Source organism: Plectropomus leopardus, chromosome 2 (assembly GCF_026936395.1).
Source record: "Plectropomus leopardus strain MGB_pleo_1.0 chromosome 2, ASM2693639v1, whole genome shotgun sequence".
Taxonomy (NCBI): Eukaryota; Metazoa; Chordata; class Actinopteri; order Perciformes; family Serranidae; genus Plectropomus; species Plectropomus leopardus.
Window position 1 is genome coordinate 8,810,291 of NC_142177.1, and position 15,859 is coordinate 8,826,149.

The 15,859-nt window shown below is 41.5% G+C and overlaps 1 long non-coding RNA gene across 1 annotated transcript in view; it reads right to left on the minus strand.

Annotated features, from left to right (window-relative positions):
* LOC148190145 (uncharacterized) overlaps positions 1 to 15,859 on the minus strand; it is a 78,496-nt gene that overhangs the window by 27,762 nt on the left and 34,875 nt on the right. Inside the window, exon 3 of the long non-coding RNA XR_015777874.1 lies at positions 12,163 to 12,259. This is a non-coding gene — a long non-coding RNA (uncharacterized LOC148190145). The remainder of the gene's footprint in view (positions 1 to 12,162; positions 12,260 to 15,859) is intronic.

Genomic DNA, 15,859 nt, shown 5'->3' on the forward strand with positions numbered 1-15,859 from the left:
TGTCATCTTGACACAAATTTCCCAAACATGGTGACAACAACACTGATAGTTGGAGACGAATGTGCCAGTTGCATAAACTACCTTGACTTACAAACGTAAAATTATTTTTAGCCGATTTTCAACCACTTTGCATCAAATCAATGTGTCTTCCTGCTAATTCACCAGCAAAAATCCACTAAATACACAACAGTTTGTATGTTTGATGGATTCCCACAAATTATGTTGCACTCTTAATTGCTTACTTAAATGTAAAATTACATAGGTTAGCAAGTAAGGGTACTATGGTCACATTAAGATGCAACACAGCTGAATTAAATGATCAGCCAGCAGCTTCAGGAGTTCATAACGAGTTGATCATTGGAATCAGCTGTGCTGGAGCAAAGAGACAACTAAAACATGCAGGACATGTGGTACTCAAAGGGAGCTTTGGGAAATGCTGCTTTAAAAGATCGATTGAAATAATACCAAGTAGCATCGAAGCATCTCCAGTCAAACGATATCTAAATTCAATGCCATTGTGCACCGAGTGCCAAATCTCAGACCATCCTGTTTCCCCGCTGGATCAGCAAACATGTTACTATCCTCAGAACCTGATCAGTCCAATGTCTACCCAGCTAACACAAGCCGCACAGCTGCAGCAGCACCTAACATCCAACACCAAGTCATTAAATGGTCCCGACACACTCACACTGAAACAGCTCAACTCTGTCTCTAAACCCATTGATTTAAAGCCTTGTGACGCTAACAGTTAGCCCAGTCACTGTGGGTCTGCGGTCAGCCAGACTTTAACAGTCCTCCTTGGTGCCAAGTTCACATTCAGAAGTAGCAGCTTCAATTTCTTTAGCCAATAGAAGTCACAATCTAAATTTCAACAAAGTGTTAATGTCTGACAGCACTGACGGCCAACATTGTGTTGAGAGGATGAAGCGAGGCATTGTGTCGGTATGCCAGGTGCCATAATCCTCGGGTGCTGTGAAACGAGTGTTGTAACATTCTCTTTCTATCTATCTATCTATCTATCTATCTATCTATCTATCTATCTTAGTGATTAAAGCAAATAAAAGCCAATGCTATTGATTTAAATTTTATCGTATACACGCCACTTCATTCACATTATGAGTATCGAATGGAGTAGCCAACTCCAATTGTATTGGCAACACTTCAAAGGTAGCGACTTTTAGTGGTATGGGTATTACATTTTTTAAACAATACTCAGCTCTACAACATACTGTAAAATAACTCAGAGTTCACCTGGTTTCACATGGTTCCAAACACCACTCTCCTGTTGGAAAGTCTTGGGTGTTTTTGACCATTGCACCACACCAACATGGCTCCTTAAGTGGACTTCCTCCTTCTTGATCCCCAGAGCATTGGCACTGTGATCACAGCCTTCCCAGTTAGGAGGGCTACATACAAATTGTGATGCTTGATTTCTTCTTCTTTTTTTTTTTTTGTTTACATATGAACAGTCTTTGAGAACAGCCTGGGTTGATACAACGTTTCTGGAGTCCATCTTTGTCTGCAGCTACAGTTACAATGTTATGAACAATCAAATCATGTAATTTTGCTGTATGGGTCCACTTTAATGAGATTACATAGCTGGCAGGCAAGCATCAATTAGATGGGATTAATCAATTTTGATGGCAAAATGTGCCCTTTAATCATGTGTTAAGCACCTCTTACAGGCTATAAGAACAAAACATTGGCTAAGCTGTTAATGGTTATGATCACCTTCAGCTGTTCACCTTTTCTTGACAAACAAGCTTGCTGGGTGTCCACACAGTACGCAAAAAGTTCCCTTTTGGCTCAGATGTATAAAGACACTCCCAGTGGTGTGCTGAGTCCAGCATGTGTATGCACACCTCTGGTGTTACTGTGACAACATATTCAAAACACGCTCTTATAAATTGCAGTTACAGAAAAACTTTGAGATATAAATTTACAACAAATATGGCTGTTTACGTACTGAAGGACTTCTTTGCAGTGTCACAGCTCCAAGACAGAAAATAATTTTGCAATGCATTGCAGTTGCAGGGCATGATAATTACAGGCAGTGATTGTTTAATGCAAACTAAGGCTGTAATCTTTGTAGTTATTATTTGTCTTAATGAAACAGGATTTAGTTTTTGTGTTGTTCATACTTACAGTGAACCCTATTATCTACTGCTGCAACAATTATGTTTGCCTACACAGGGATCATTAAAACCTCATCTAATCTTAACACATGTAATCAAGGAAATGGAAATGAGTTCCTTTTAAAGCATTTCAAATCTTCGAGTTGTTAAACTAATGAGCAATTAAGGTCAAATCCAAGTGAAGTAAAACCAGCAAATCATTGTAGAGCCATCTACATATATCCCTAGATTAGCAGCATACAATACACAACTCCAAGATACAATATGTATGAGATGACTCAGTATCAAATCCAGGTTGAGCCCTCCAAGACAGAAACAAATCATTAAAATTCAAGTCATTCAAGTTGAAGCAAAACCTAACATACATGAAAGAGTTTATGAGAAGTCTGCCTCAGCCAAGCAAAAGCAGAAAAAAATGCTCTTGGAGCCTGTGTTTGTGATAACAGGTGCAATTTCACAAAACCAAGAAATGCACTGCACCTTCTGATGTGCATAAATACAAGCATAGCTATGCCCCTCCAAGCAACTCTGTGATTGTTTGGAGGCAAAGAATTAGCAAACAGGTGCCACTGCAAAAATAGGATGCTCAACCAACACAAATGGCAGTGATTCCAGTGTTGAATCTCTTTCCCAAGAAGAGAAAGCACCTTGGCATATAACAAGTGATTTGATTTATGTTTGTGGGAGCAGTGGCTGTGTTTAAAAGAGTTATGTAGTGAGCTACACTGTCCAATATTTACAGAAACTTAAAGGTCATTAACAGACAATCCAACAGTCCTGTCCACACTGTATACTTGCCAAGTAATCTCAGGAAAGGACAACACCAGCACAGCAATAAGTGAAACAAGCTCACCTAACCTCCCTTGTAACACATCAGGCCCCTAAAAGTCAACTGTCCGATGTCGGCCCTGTACCCTGATGGCTCATCCTGCTCACATGGGTTGGGCACTCTCCTCAATCTGAGCACAGATTCTCTGTTTAGATCAGTTTTTCAATCCATTCTGCTTCTACATCCACATTACTGACCCTAACCACTACCAAACTTATGTGCATGACAGACAGTTGTGATGTCTTCATTATATTGTATTTACCTAACCAGACAAACAAATGTCACTTTGTTGGATTTACTACATACATGCAGTGTTATGATACAGTGGGATCATTTCCTCACATACTAGGGATCTTGGCTGGGGATCTCCTGAATTATCCTTCCCCAAGGTTTCCATCATTTGCCCTGATTACTTAGGGTTTTTTTGCACACACTCACACTTTTTTATTTAGTTGTTTATTTGACAAGGACAAATGCATAAAACATTGCTACATATACAAAAGTAGACGTACATACTGCTTTATAGCCAAGTCTAATTTGCAATGTCTGTCTTTCAGTTTTTTGTCCTCCACCAAACACTTTAAGTTTAATACCATACCATAACTGCTATGTAACCTGTACAGACATGTGCTTTAACCTTTAATTTATGTTGAAGATAGTGGTACTTTTAATGTAGGTAGGGTTGTTGTAAATCGCTACTCCATCCAGCTCTTGCTGCAGTTCCTCTATACTGGTACTGCAAATGAACATCTGCACCTCACTGATTGTTCATGCAACAGGGTTGCACGCCTACTTTTTCAGAACAAAAAAGAAACAGACTAGAGTGTGCACAGTCTTTGTCACAGTCAATGGATATTTCAAAATAATTTGTCTGCGCATTGAGTCATTGTTGAGTGTCAGTTCTCTCTTGACAAGCCAACAGACTGCAGAGATTGTAGCTCCACCTTTTAGTATCTGATCAGTGTGTTAGGTATCTCAACCGAGGGGTGACACAAAGAAAAGCAGGATGGAATGGAATAGTTCTACAGGTACCATCCACAACTTTTGTCAATAGAAATTTTGTCAATTTCTATTATAATGTGTAACAAACTGAACTGGACTGATTGGTGGGAACAAGCTTGTAACAGGTCAGGAACTGTTGCTGCTTTGGAACTTTAAAGGGCATTGAGACATTGGACCACAACTTGTATTCATTTAAAACGTCTTTCTTTTTTATTCTTGAGGTTTGCTGACAAGAGTATTAACTATTCAGAAGTAGGTGCAATTCATAAGATTTGTTCATTAGCGTAAGCAGAGTAGCCACATTGCTATCTAGGGCTACCTGTTTTGCATCTTTGCACTTTGATTGCCAAACTCGAATCAGTTCACCTTGAGCCCAAGTTTACGTTTGTGCCAAATTTGATTAAATTTCATCAAGGAATTTCTGAGATACTGCATTCACAAGAATGAGATGGATGGGCCACCCAAAAATAATGCCTCTAGCCACAGCTGTTGCCTCAAAAAGAAGACCTAACAGGACACATAAAGCCCTGCTGTTGAAATTTTAGTAGACACGACATAAAAGGATGTAAAAAAAAAGAGTTAACTCTGGTATATAACACGAACACCTGTATTATGTAATAATCCAGAGGAACATAAAAAAAGAAAAAGAAAAAGTACTGGCCATGTGAAAATCATTAGACTGTGGCATCACAGGTTTTTATTTATTTATTTTTTTTTATAAGCCATAGTTCAAGTCATGTCGCTGCCCCACTCTCTTATAAATAACAAGTACATCTTGTAATAGTTGTTGTCCATGGTGATGACCAAGATGGAGCAGACATTTATTTTGTAATTGTTCCATTTTGCCACTTATCTTTGTTTGCACACTCTCTGCACTTTTACACTTTGTACAGTTCTAACAGCAGATTCCCCTTCTGAGAAATCCAGCTCTAAAGTTTCTCCTTTTCTTAATGAGGCTTCGGTGGGAGGTTTCCCTTGTTCGTACTGTGGGTTTAAGGCTGTGGGGTGCCATTTTCATTTACTGTTTCATCATGTAGGCGTTACAAGGCCCCCTGAGATTATACCAGTTAGTAGGAGCTATATGAATATGCTTCAATTCTCCCAGTGCAAACATGACTAACGCTTTCAGTTTCTGGCTACAGACGATGTTAAAAGCCTCTAAAAAATACTTTCAATGTGTTTATTATGTGTTAGGCAGAAATGAGAGAGGAAAGAATAGCAATAGATTCATTAAGCTTTTCTAGGCTGAAATCTTTGAGCTGCACTTTTTTTATTATCCTCTCTCCTCACCATTTGTCTTATGCTCATCCTCTCTGTATTCTCTGCTGCCGCGTCAAGCTGGTAAACCCACAGGGGTCATTTAAGTCTCATCTTGTCCAACCTAACCGAATCTGCAGTCCAGTCAAGGAAACAACTCCGTCGCCAACCTTAACTGTTGTCATCTTTCCTCATCTCATGACACCTTAGTGACACCCAGGATGGCGATCAGCGTCGTCTTCGCCAGCATCTCCCTTTCAATCACGCTTTCAATTGCAATCGTCTAATTTTGTGCTGGCGTGTCAGTCCAGAGTGGGGGATATGAGATTGTCAAGTGCGAGACCGGGGGAGAACCTGCATCACGCTATTTCCTCGGTGAACGGCCCTGCAATTCATTTTATAAATGTCAGACGAAGCTTGGCAAGCCATCTAACCCAGCCACCCCCTCCTCCTCCACACACACACACACACACACACACACACACACACACACACACACAGCCTGATGGGTAATATTCTTATTAGAGATCATTTTGATTGGCTTCCTCTGCCCTTTTCATTGTCTGAGTGACAGGGAGGGGAGGGATGATGACGTGTGTGTGTGTGTGTGTGTGTGTGTGTGTGTGTGTGTGCATGCGTGGATGTTTGTGTGTATGCATATACTGTATATATAAGGTATATATAAACATTTGTTTTTGTGTGTCTGTGTATGTGTGGCTAGATGTTGAGGGTTTATGTAAACAGAGATTAGAAATGCAATAAACCTGTCACATAGAGAATGCTGCTGTCATGGCATCAACCAGAGCACGCTGTCACTGTTATCTACCTTTTTGTACACGCACACTCACACACGCACACGTAAATGTATACACACACACACCTGCATACACATATTTGATAAGAAAGAGGGGAGAATTACAGCTGGATATTGAGCATCTTAAGCCATACTGACTCCCATGTCATGCTGTTGGAGTACTGTGTGTGTGTGTGTGTGTGTGTGTGTGTGTGTGTGTGTGTGTGTGTGTGTGTGTGTTTGTGTGAGGAAACAGTGTCACAGTGGCTACTGAACAGGCAGCTTGCTTCCCTATTTCTTGTGGTGCCACAGATTATTTCACGGCCCTTCATCTGCTGTTTGTATGAGTGTGTATGAGAGGCCTCCCTCTAAGAGTCATTTGCCATGCCTTTGGTAAACTATTGTGTGTGTGAGTGTCAGTGTGAGTGTGCACGCATATGTTTGTTACCGCGGCCGAGGCCCTGATGGGTCCCTAGACAGTGAGGATGAGTTAGCCTCTGCCCTGGTTTCCATGGCAGCTGCTGGCTTTATTAGACTCTCACTTTAGCCCCCACAAACACACACACACACGCACGCACACACACTTCATTGTACACTGACAGGGCTACATCGCCACCCCACCCCGAGGCGCTCGCATTTTGGAGCAGTTAAGCAACTTGTCAGGAATGAGAGATGGGCGATGTGTGGCTAAATGAAGCGCAATGGAGAAACCGTCACACGATTTCACACTCGAGTAGCCTCCGGCACTGCTGCCGCCCCACACACGCACACACACTCCCACACACACACACACAAACACACAGGCGGGGTGAGATGAGCTTGAAATGAGAACCATGGTGAACATCAATACAGCCCTCCATATCTACGCTCGGCAAGAACCTTTCGAGATCAATATTCCTCAGACCAAACCAATGTCAAATTCTGTATACTACAAGCCAGACAGCATTAGAGCCGCTCCAGCCAGCATCAATCAGCTCCAAGCCATCCGTCCAACCACTTACGTGGCTCATAACATGCTTCATAAAGGCTGTTACCACCTCAACACACACACTACACTACACCAACATTCAGATGTGATATAGCGGTAAATACTGCAGCTGGGCATCATTGTAATGCATCAATACATTACGTATGAACCAATGAATTACATGCTTTGGTAGACTTTTGGAGAGTTTAAAACACCAAATCCCAGAGGTGCAGTGAGATATTCTGTTTACACAGCTCACTCTGGGACCTGAAACGGAGTCACCTGTTTTGGCCAAATAGGAACACATGTAAGGAATTTGACTCAACTATCTCCCCTTGGATCTTCAACATAAGGTCATGGTGGTGGATAAATGACATGACAATGGGTCTTGGGATGTCTTCACGGTATGTCTGTGCATTCAAATTGGCATCAATTAAAAATGCCCCCATGTCAGTCATCCGTAGTTAACACTTTGAAACCTGGAGCGACATCACTTTTCTTGTGCTGATTTCAAATGCTTTTTACAAGTATTTAAATCTTTGAACCCTGAGCAAATTGATGTGATTTTTCTCCTAAACATAGAAGAAAATGTCAATGAGCAATGTGGTAATAAATGTTCCACAAATTGCAAGAAATTAGATTTAGATTAGATTAGATTTTGAGAATTATTTTAAAGAAGCTAGGGAAAAACATATTTAAAGTTATTACTGAATTACTATAATTTTAAAATGCTTTTTCTGTTCATTCAGTCATTTGTTGTTTTTTTTTTGTTATACTTTCTTTTTTTTCTTTTTAATACTTTTCAGGTAAATTTCTTGTACTTTTTACTAATTTTTTTTGCAAATTGCTGGGTCATTTCCTCTTTCATTGCCTTCTTCTAATGTTTTTGTCAGAAATCAAGCCAACTTGCTCAGGCTTCAAAGGGTTAATGCCAGGCCATACCATAACCCCACTGCCACCATTGTGCTGTCTCTTCACAAAGTTGGCATTAGCTACCACATGCATGCTGTCTGCCATTAGCCCAGTGCAGTGTAAACTGGGGTCTGTGATCATATGATTCAGTACTGTTTATGTTGTTGGTGATCGCAAGATTGTGAATGTAGACTTGTTTTAGTGTACAACCGTGGTGACAACTTGAGTTACCGTAACTATGTGTTAACCATACTGATATTTGTAGGTGGAATTAAGTCTTAGTTAAATCATCACTTAAGACTTTTCTAGTCTTAGCAACCATGTAAGATGCTTTGAAAATCAAGACAGCATTCATGCATTCACACACATATTCAGACACTGCTGGCACAGCCATTGGGAGCCATGTAGGGTTCAGATTGTTGCCAGGGACACTCTGACATGTAGACTGCAGGGCCATGAGCTTGAACTACCAACCCTCTAATTGGTGGGCAGTTGGTTAGCCAACACAAAGTTACCACTCACTGGCCAATCATTACCAGGAACACACCCAATCCATGCCCGCAGAATTCCAACATCTTTGCAGATTTTCTGCAGATTATTATTATTATTTTTTATTTTTAAATATTGAAACATTTCTTAGAGCTCTGCTGATTTTCACTCTGGATAGCAGCTGAAAAATGAGTGCTGTTTTGGTCTGTTCATCACTCCATATTTTGCTGTTTATGCAGAAGATGTCAAATTGACAGAAGACTGCACATTTCTGGTGTTCTGTTTTCACATTGTGCCACTCACATCCAGACATGAATCCCATTTCTTTGAGAAGCCCTTTTTTATTTCTTGAGCTCTTCATGCTCCCCTGTCGTTGGCTAAACTGCTTCAGAGTGACATATTTATTAATTGCCATACCTTCTGATCCACTGTATATTCCACTTTATCCAGCACTTTTGTACTATGCACTGCTGCACGTACATGAACAGAAATAACAGTTGCACCTGAGATAGCCACACAGTCCAAGACCTACCCCCTATGTTGTTTGTTATATATATATATATGTATATATACTGTATATATATATATATATATATATTTATGTATATATATCACAATAGTCCCTTTTCTCAGTTGCTTACAACAACAAGTTCCACACAAAATGTGATTAGATGTTTCCCCTTTGAAATACCCTTAACTTTCAAATTTTTTGTCTGCTCTACTAATCAAGAAAATTATCAGTTGTCTTCATGAATTTGACCCTGAACACATGATTAGAGTCCTGACTGGGCCCAAAACATCAGACCTGACCTACACGAACCCACACAGTTTCTGTATTTATGCACAAGAATTTTTTTTTTTTTTTAAACAGAGCTCAACACAGAGAATTGATAAAGGCCAACCAATGGTCATTTTGGGGGTAAAGTACTCCTTTAAGACAGCTCAAAATATCAACAAGCAATGGCTCTCTCTGGCCTTTTTGTAAAGAGAAGTCATTGATTAAGTCATCAAACTCCAACTGCTGCATGACATAACATCCATAGAGGACAGCATGTTCAGGATTGTCTGCGCCTCAGTGTATTATTCGTTTTGACATTTGAGGAAGAGTAACATTCTCCTTCACAGCTGCTGACAAGCATCAGATACAGTCCCACATTAGGACGTGATGACTGTACTCCACAATCCAGCAATGGTTGAAGCACTCTGATGAAGGCACGCTCTCTCCATCAGATCTGATGAAAGATCTTAAGATGTGCAGTATCAGTTAATCACAGAGATGATGGAGGGATAGCAGAGGACGGCGTGTTCCTTCTGATTCTGTCTCAGGCTTGTATCTCTATTTTATTTATTTTTTTAACTGTACTGTTTGCCAGCCCACTAGAAGTGTGTTTTTTGTACTGAAATTGCAGCTGACACTTGACATTAGCATTACCTAATTTCTGCACAGCAATCGATGTAATTACAAAACACCCATACAAGCATATCATTATGTTTGGATTTCTACATGATGGCCTGCGTAAGTACAGTCGTTGTACTCATTATTCTATCCACTTAAACAATCCTTAAGGCCAAGTGCCCACATTGATTGCAGGGATGACTTGCCCTTTTTGCCCATGCTGTAATCAGTCTATGTTAATAATTAAATGTAATTTGGTGAGGTCATGCAATATTGGCAGGTTTGGAGCCATGAATATGCGGCCCCATTTAAACTTTGAACTTACTAATGAAGCTTTAGTGAAAGTTCGACAAGGAAGATCTTTTCTGTCTGCTTTAAGGGTCCAGTGTGTAGGATTTAGAGGGATATATTGGCAGAAATCTAATATGATACTCTTAAAAACAACATGGTTTCATTAGTTTATATTCGCCTGAAACTAAGAATTTTTGTGTTTTCTTAAAGGTAGAAAAAGCTGTTTATGTCTATGCACGAAGCAGATCTTTTTTCCATGGAGTCTGCCATGTTGTTTCCACTGTAGCCCGGAACGGACAAACCAAACACTGGCTTTAGATGGAGCCATTTGCAATTTCACGATCTTGCATCTGCCACCATTGTTCTCCTACATGTTTGGTACACTGGAGAAGTTTCAGTTGGTTGCAGACAACCTCACCACTAGATGCCACCAAATCCTACACATTAGGCCTTGTATATTTCCAACTGTTTAGATTTCCTATGGTGTCCCTACTTCCACAGTTCCAATGTCATCGTATTCATCTAGCAATTTTTCTGCCTGTGCTCCTTGAGCCAATTAGTTGATCCCTATACTTGGCTTGCACTACATTTGTAGCTTCCACCCAATTGTCTTTGGTTTGAGGTTTAGTTTTAATGCATTCATTTCATGTAGTTCATTCACTTTTTTTATTCTAAGCCAGTGATACTCAACTTACATCTGGTCCTAAGTATTAGAAATGTCTGCAAATCTTGGAACCGTCTGAAATTCCTTAAATCATCTGGAAATCCTAGAAACATCCAAAAATCCCAGCAACATGTATGGAGCTGATGCGACTGGCCCCTGGCTCCCTGTCATGTTTCAAAATTGGCCCCCAGGAAAAGCAAGTTGAGTATCCCTGTCCTAAGCTAAGTGAACACATTACCATTCATATGACGTTCAGTGCTGATGCCATCGTCAGTGTGTTCAGTCAGCTGCTGGTCCAAGCTGCTACGTGTTTAGATCAGTACAAAAACAGCTCAGGGCCATTCATGGCATGACTTGGCACAACTCCCCTCTGCCACCATATAAAAACCCTGTGAGAGGTTCCATCTTTTTTCTGCTGGCTCTACATCAGCATCTAGACTTTGGGGGATTCTGTCTTCTATCTCCTATTGGCCCACGCTTAATAAAGATGCTTCACATTGAGGCTGTTTGATTGCCAAAGTTTTTTCTGCTGTTAGTCTCAATAAATTCAGTTAAAAACTTCCAACAGATCTTAAGTTATTGAACAATCGTTAATGGCTAATCGTGGGGTTTCCACTAATCACCCCAAGTTTCTCCCAATTGGCAGGCCAGCACCTTGCATGGCGGCTCTGTAGCCATCGTTGTTTGTGTGTGTGTATTTGTGTGAGTGAGTGTGAAAATGTGAGGCAAATTATAAAGCACTTTGTCAGTTTTGGTAGACAATGCTATAATGCAGTACATTTACCATTTACGTCCACCTCCCATTCGTCAACAATGCCATATGACTGATTGTGAATTGATTGCATATTTTTGATTTACTCTCACTGGTTTTAGTAAAACTCGTGTCTGTACTTTTTGCTTTGAGGACGTTGTAAGGCATGTCTGCTCCCTCCGTGACTTGCGAGCCGCACCATCTGGCGGGGACACATTTCGGCAGCAGCCTGAGAACACGCCAAATTAGATTTTGTTTGGATTAAACTGCTGTTCGTGCTGCTACAAGCTGCCATTTTCTCACTGTTGGGATAACGCTAATCACCTGTGATTACTAAGCATACTGTGGGTAAAAGTGCGAGTATACGACAGAACTACGTATTGTGTAACTTGTGATACTTTGCTTTGGTTTACATGAAGGGTAAGTGTTAAACTCTATGACATAAATGGTGGATGAAGCGAATGTAGGTGGGTTTACTTTACGCTGCATCCCCACTACACATGTATGTCAAGATATGCGGGATTAACTCAGCATTTACTGTATATACACACCCATTGGACAACATTACAATGTCCTATTCAGTGCTGCAACAGCTGCATCCGCTTTAATTGTCTATTAAAGAATGCACACTATAGCGCCAAGGTTACATCAGTTATGCTGTATAAACTTTATCCACCTGCATTTTGTTGCTCACTCCCCCGTCTCCTTCTGTCTCCCCCTTTCTTTTCCAGCCCTTTTTCTCTCCTCTTTCCATCAGCCGTTGGTATTCTCATCTAAAAGAGGAGAACAGAGAGGGAAAGAATAAGCATGGGGATGCAAGGACGCGTGGCGGAGAGAATACTAAGCACCGATGGGTGTTAAACACAAAGCCCTGCACAGACGCTGGTGTGTGCACACACATTTGCACACAGAGAGGTGTATATAAGCACACATTACTCAGCGGTACATAAGCACGCACACATATACACGAACACACACTCTGCTGGGTATTACCGGACCCCTTGGTAGGAGTTGAATAGAATGTATTTGTACCTCAGGCTTAAACAGTGAGGATTATGGGGGATACAAGGAGAATGCTAAAGCCAGGAAGGAGGCCAACGACCTTGGTAGAGACTCGAGGGGAGGGGGAGGTGGAGGAGGAGGAGGAGTCGGTTGTGGGTGACACATCATTCAAAATTGCGGTAAACATCAGCGCTGAAAACAATGTCGACCTTGTGTGTCGGGAGAAATCAGAGCGTTCACACCGTCATCAAATATTCGTTTGTGAAAAGTTTCATCAGCCCAGAATGATGCAACATGTTGTGAATGATGAGCTTGTGCTTGTTTGAGATTAGCATCAATAATACATTCATGCCTTTGTTTTTCCACAACTTTTTTGGTGTGTTTCAGTATGTGTACATGTGTGTTTGTGTGTGTCTTCATGCGCAACCACTTTTCCCATTTTGCATGTGATTCTGTGTGCCCAATTGTGTGGAAACAGGGGATGTATCATATACTTGTTACGAGTGGCAGGACAGAATGCATAATTCATTTTCATTTGGGCTCCTGTAATAGGGTGTGTGTGTGTGTGTGTGTGTGTGTGTGTGTGTGTGTGTGTGTGTGTGTGTGTGTGTGTGTGTGTGTGTGTGTGAGGCAGCCGCTGGGAATGTGCTTTTTCTTGGGTCTAAATGTTTGAGTGTGTGTACGAGAAATCGAGGGGGGGAGAGAGAGAGCTGGCACATCTGTGTAATAACCTGGAATTGGATGTGTCAGGTCATTTCTACAAGTGTTAAAGAAAGCAGCAAGGAGAGACAGGCAATCTGATGAGTGGAGCTGCATCTCAGCTCATCAGTTGGAAAAAAAGGGGATGGAGAGATGTAGGATGAAGGAGGGATGGGGGATGGAGAAGTAACAGAGGTGGTGGAAGAATAGCCAATGTAGAGGGGAACAGAATGTTAAGCTCAGGGAGAGAGAAGGAGCAAGGGAAAAAAAGTTGTCAGACAGATAAAGAATGGATGGAGGAGGAAGGATTGAATGTGGAAATCAGCGATTCTGTGTTAGTTTGGCAGATCACAATATCTGTTTATGTTCATGTTCTCTTACATCCCTAAAAGGGCTTTTCACGCTGTGCGTTCTAAGAGTGTAAGTAGGCAAAGGCAGCAAAGACTCACTTCTGGTTCTCTATCAATCACATCTAGAAGCTGAGATAAACTATGGCCCAACCAAGATGCAAAAGCCACTGTAGTGTGTATTGTTGGTCTAAAAACGAGCCAATACATCCTAAATTTTCACCACTTTCTATCGGATGATGGATAGCTCACTTGCTAGGTCAAAGCAATCAGAGGAGACACCACAGGCTCAAACCATCTTAAAAAGTGTGCTGTTCCCTTGATCTTTGTCTAGAACTAATGGGGAAGAAGCCAAAAACGGCAGTCAGTTTTAGAGGAAAGGTAGGCGACTTGTTTACGGTAGGGCTAAGTGTCAGGAGGATGCTACCTTGGCAGGTGTAGCTCCCGGCTCTCGCCTTTACCATGACTATGCTTTACTGCCTCCCCCTGATAAGATTAAGGGCTTTCCAGTGAGAGTCAATATTGTACTAAAATCAAGGTATCCGCATACAATATTTTGTGTGATATCTAAAGAACTTGTGCCTCACAAATGATGTTGTCATGCTACGTACTTAATGTAAAGTTACAGAAGTTATGTAGGCTCGGTTGAGGCAAGTAAAGTTATGTAGGTTAGGGCTCCTCTATCCAAACAAGAATTGACACCAACATGAATGTGCAAAACAGAGGGGTAAGGGCTGCATGGTAGGGGCAAGGGATTATTTTGGGATTAGGCCAGACATTGCGAGTGATGTGATCTGTTTCCCCTTAGTTTGTTAGACGTCAAGCAACAACTGGATGTGGGCTATTAGCTCCTGGTAGTCCATGAAGCCAAGGTAAAACGAAATTAAACTAAATTAAAAGTATGGACTTCTCAAGATTGACAACTTGAATATTAGCTATCATCCACATTTAAAGGAAAACAATACAATACTTACTTGTCAAATGATGGTTAGGGATAAAATATGAACCCCACATTGTGCGCAGACCTTTTAATATTGGGCTTGCAGGTAAACAGTCAAGAAAGACATGCCAAATAAAAGAACTGCTATTTAGCTCTTAAGATTGGACAGACAGCAGAGGAGTGGAACTACATCTGTCACTAGGTTTACTGGGGTACATTTGTGTGTCATCTGAATAAGCATGACAATTAATACTACCTTTATGAAATAAATAAATAAAATGCCAGTGATAGCATGTAAACTTGATGATAAAAACGAATGGATGTGTAGATGGCGTCTGAAGAACAGATGGATGAAAGTTGTAGAACAGACAAAAGGAGAAAAAGAAAGGATAGAGAAGGACTTTGGAAGAGGATGGAAGCAAAGATGGATATATGGTTGTATGAGGAGTGTGGGTGAGGAAGCAGGGAAAGACCAATAGGATCTGAGGTCAAAGAGGGTTTAAAGGAGATATGGCAGATAACTAGAGAAAGACCCGACATGTAACTGATAAAGTGAGGGATGTCATGTTAGAAAACCTCACTCAACTGTGTACATCTTTGTGTGTGTGCGTCTGTGTGTTTGACGTTAAGGTGAGCTGATCAGTTGCCGGAAACTCCCCCTGCCTCCTTCACTATGGGCTGTTTAAGGTCACTTTGTCCCCGTAGCAACAGGAACGTCAGTGAACACCGCATCCCCCGACCACCTCTTTCCAAACCCCCGCATGACTCCGACCAAATGCCACCATCTGTGTGTGTGTGTGTGTGTGTGCGTGTGTGTGTGTGCGCGCGTGCACGTGTGTTTCCTGAACTTCGACAAATGCCACTGACCAGTGACACCATCAAACCAAACAACAGGGTCTTGGTAGGGCTTTCAGATTGTGTTAGGAGTGCTGGCTTTATTGCATTGAGGCCACACACACACACACACACACACACACACACACACACACACACACACACACACACACACACACACACACACACACACACACACACACACACACACACACACACACACACACACACACACACACAGCACAGCACAGCACAGCACCCAGGATCTCTGTTCATTTTTCTTTCATACCACTATTCGCTTTTTTCAAAAGTTTTTCCTGGAGTGTTTACGAGAGAGTTTAGTTGGGCACACATGCCCACACACACACACCCGCGCGTCTGAGCGTTTCTCAGGTATTGAACTAATTGGACTTTAGACCATGCATTTGCTTCATATGCATAAATGTGTGTGCCCGCGCGCATATCTGTGCCCCTTCTCATTTGCCCGCAGTGACAGGCTCGCCTCTCCTCGCTAATGCTAACACGCTGCTGCTTAGCTTCTAATTAAGATG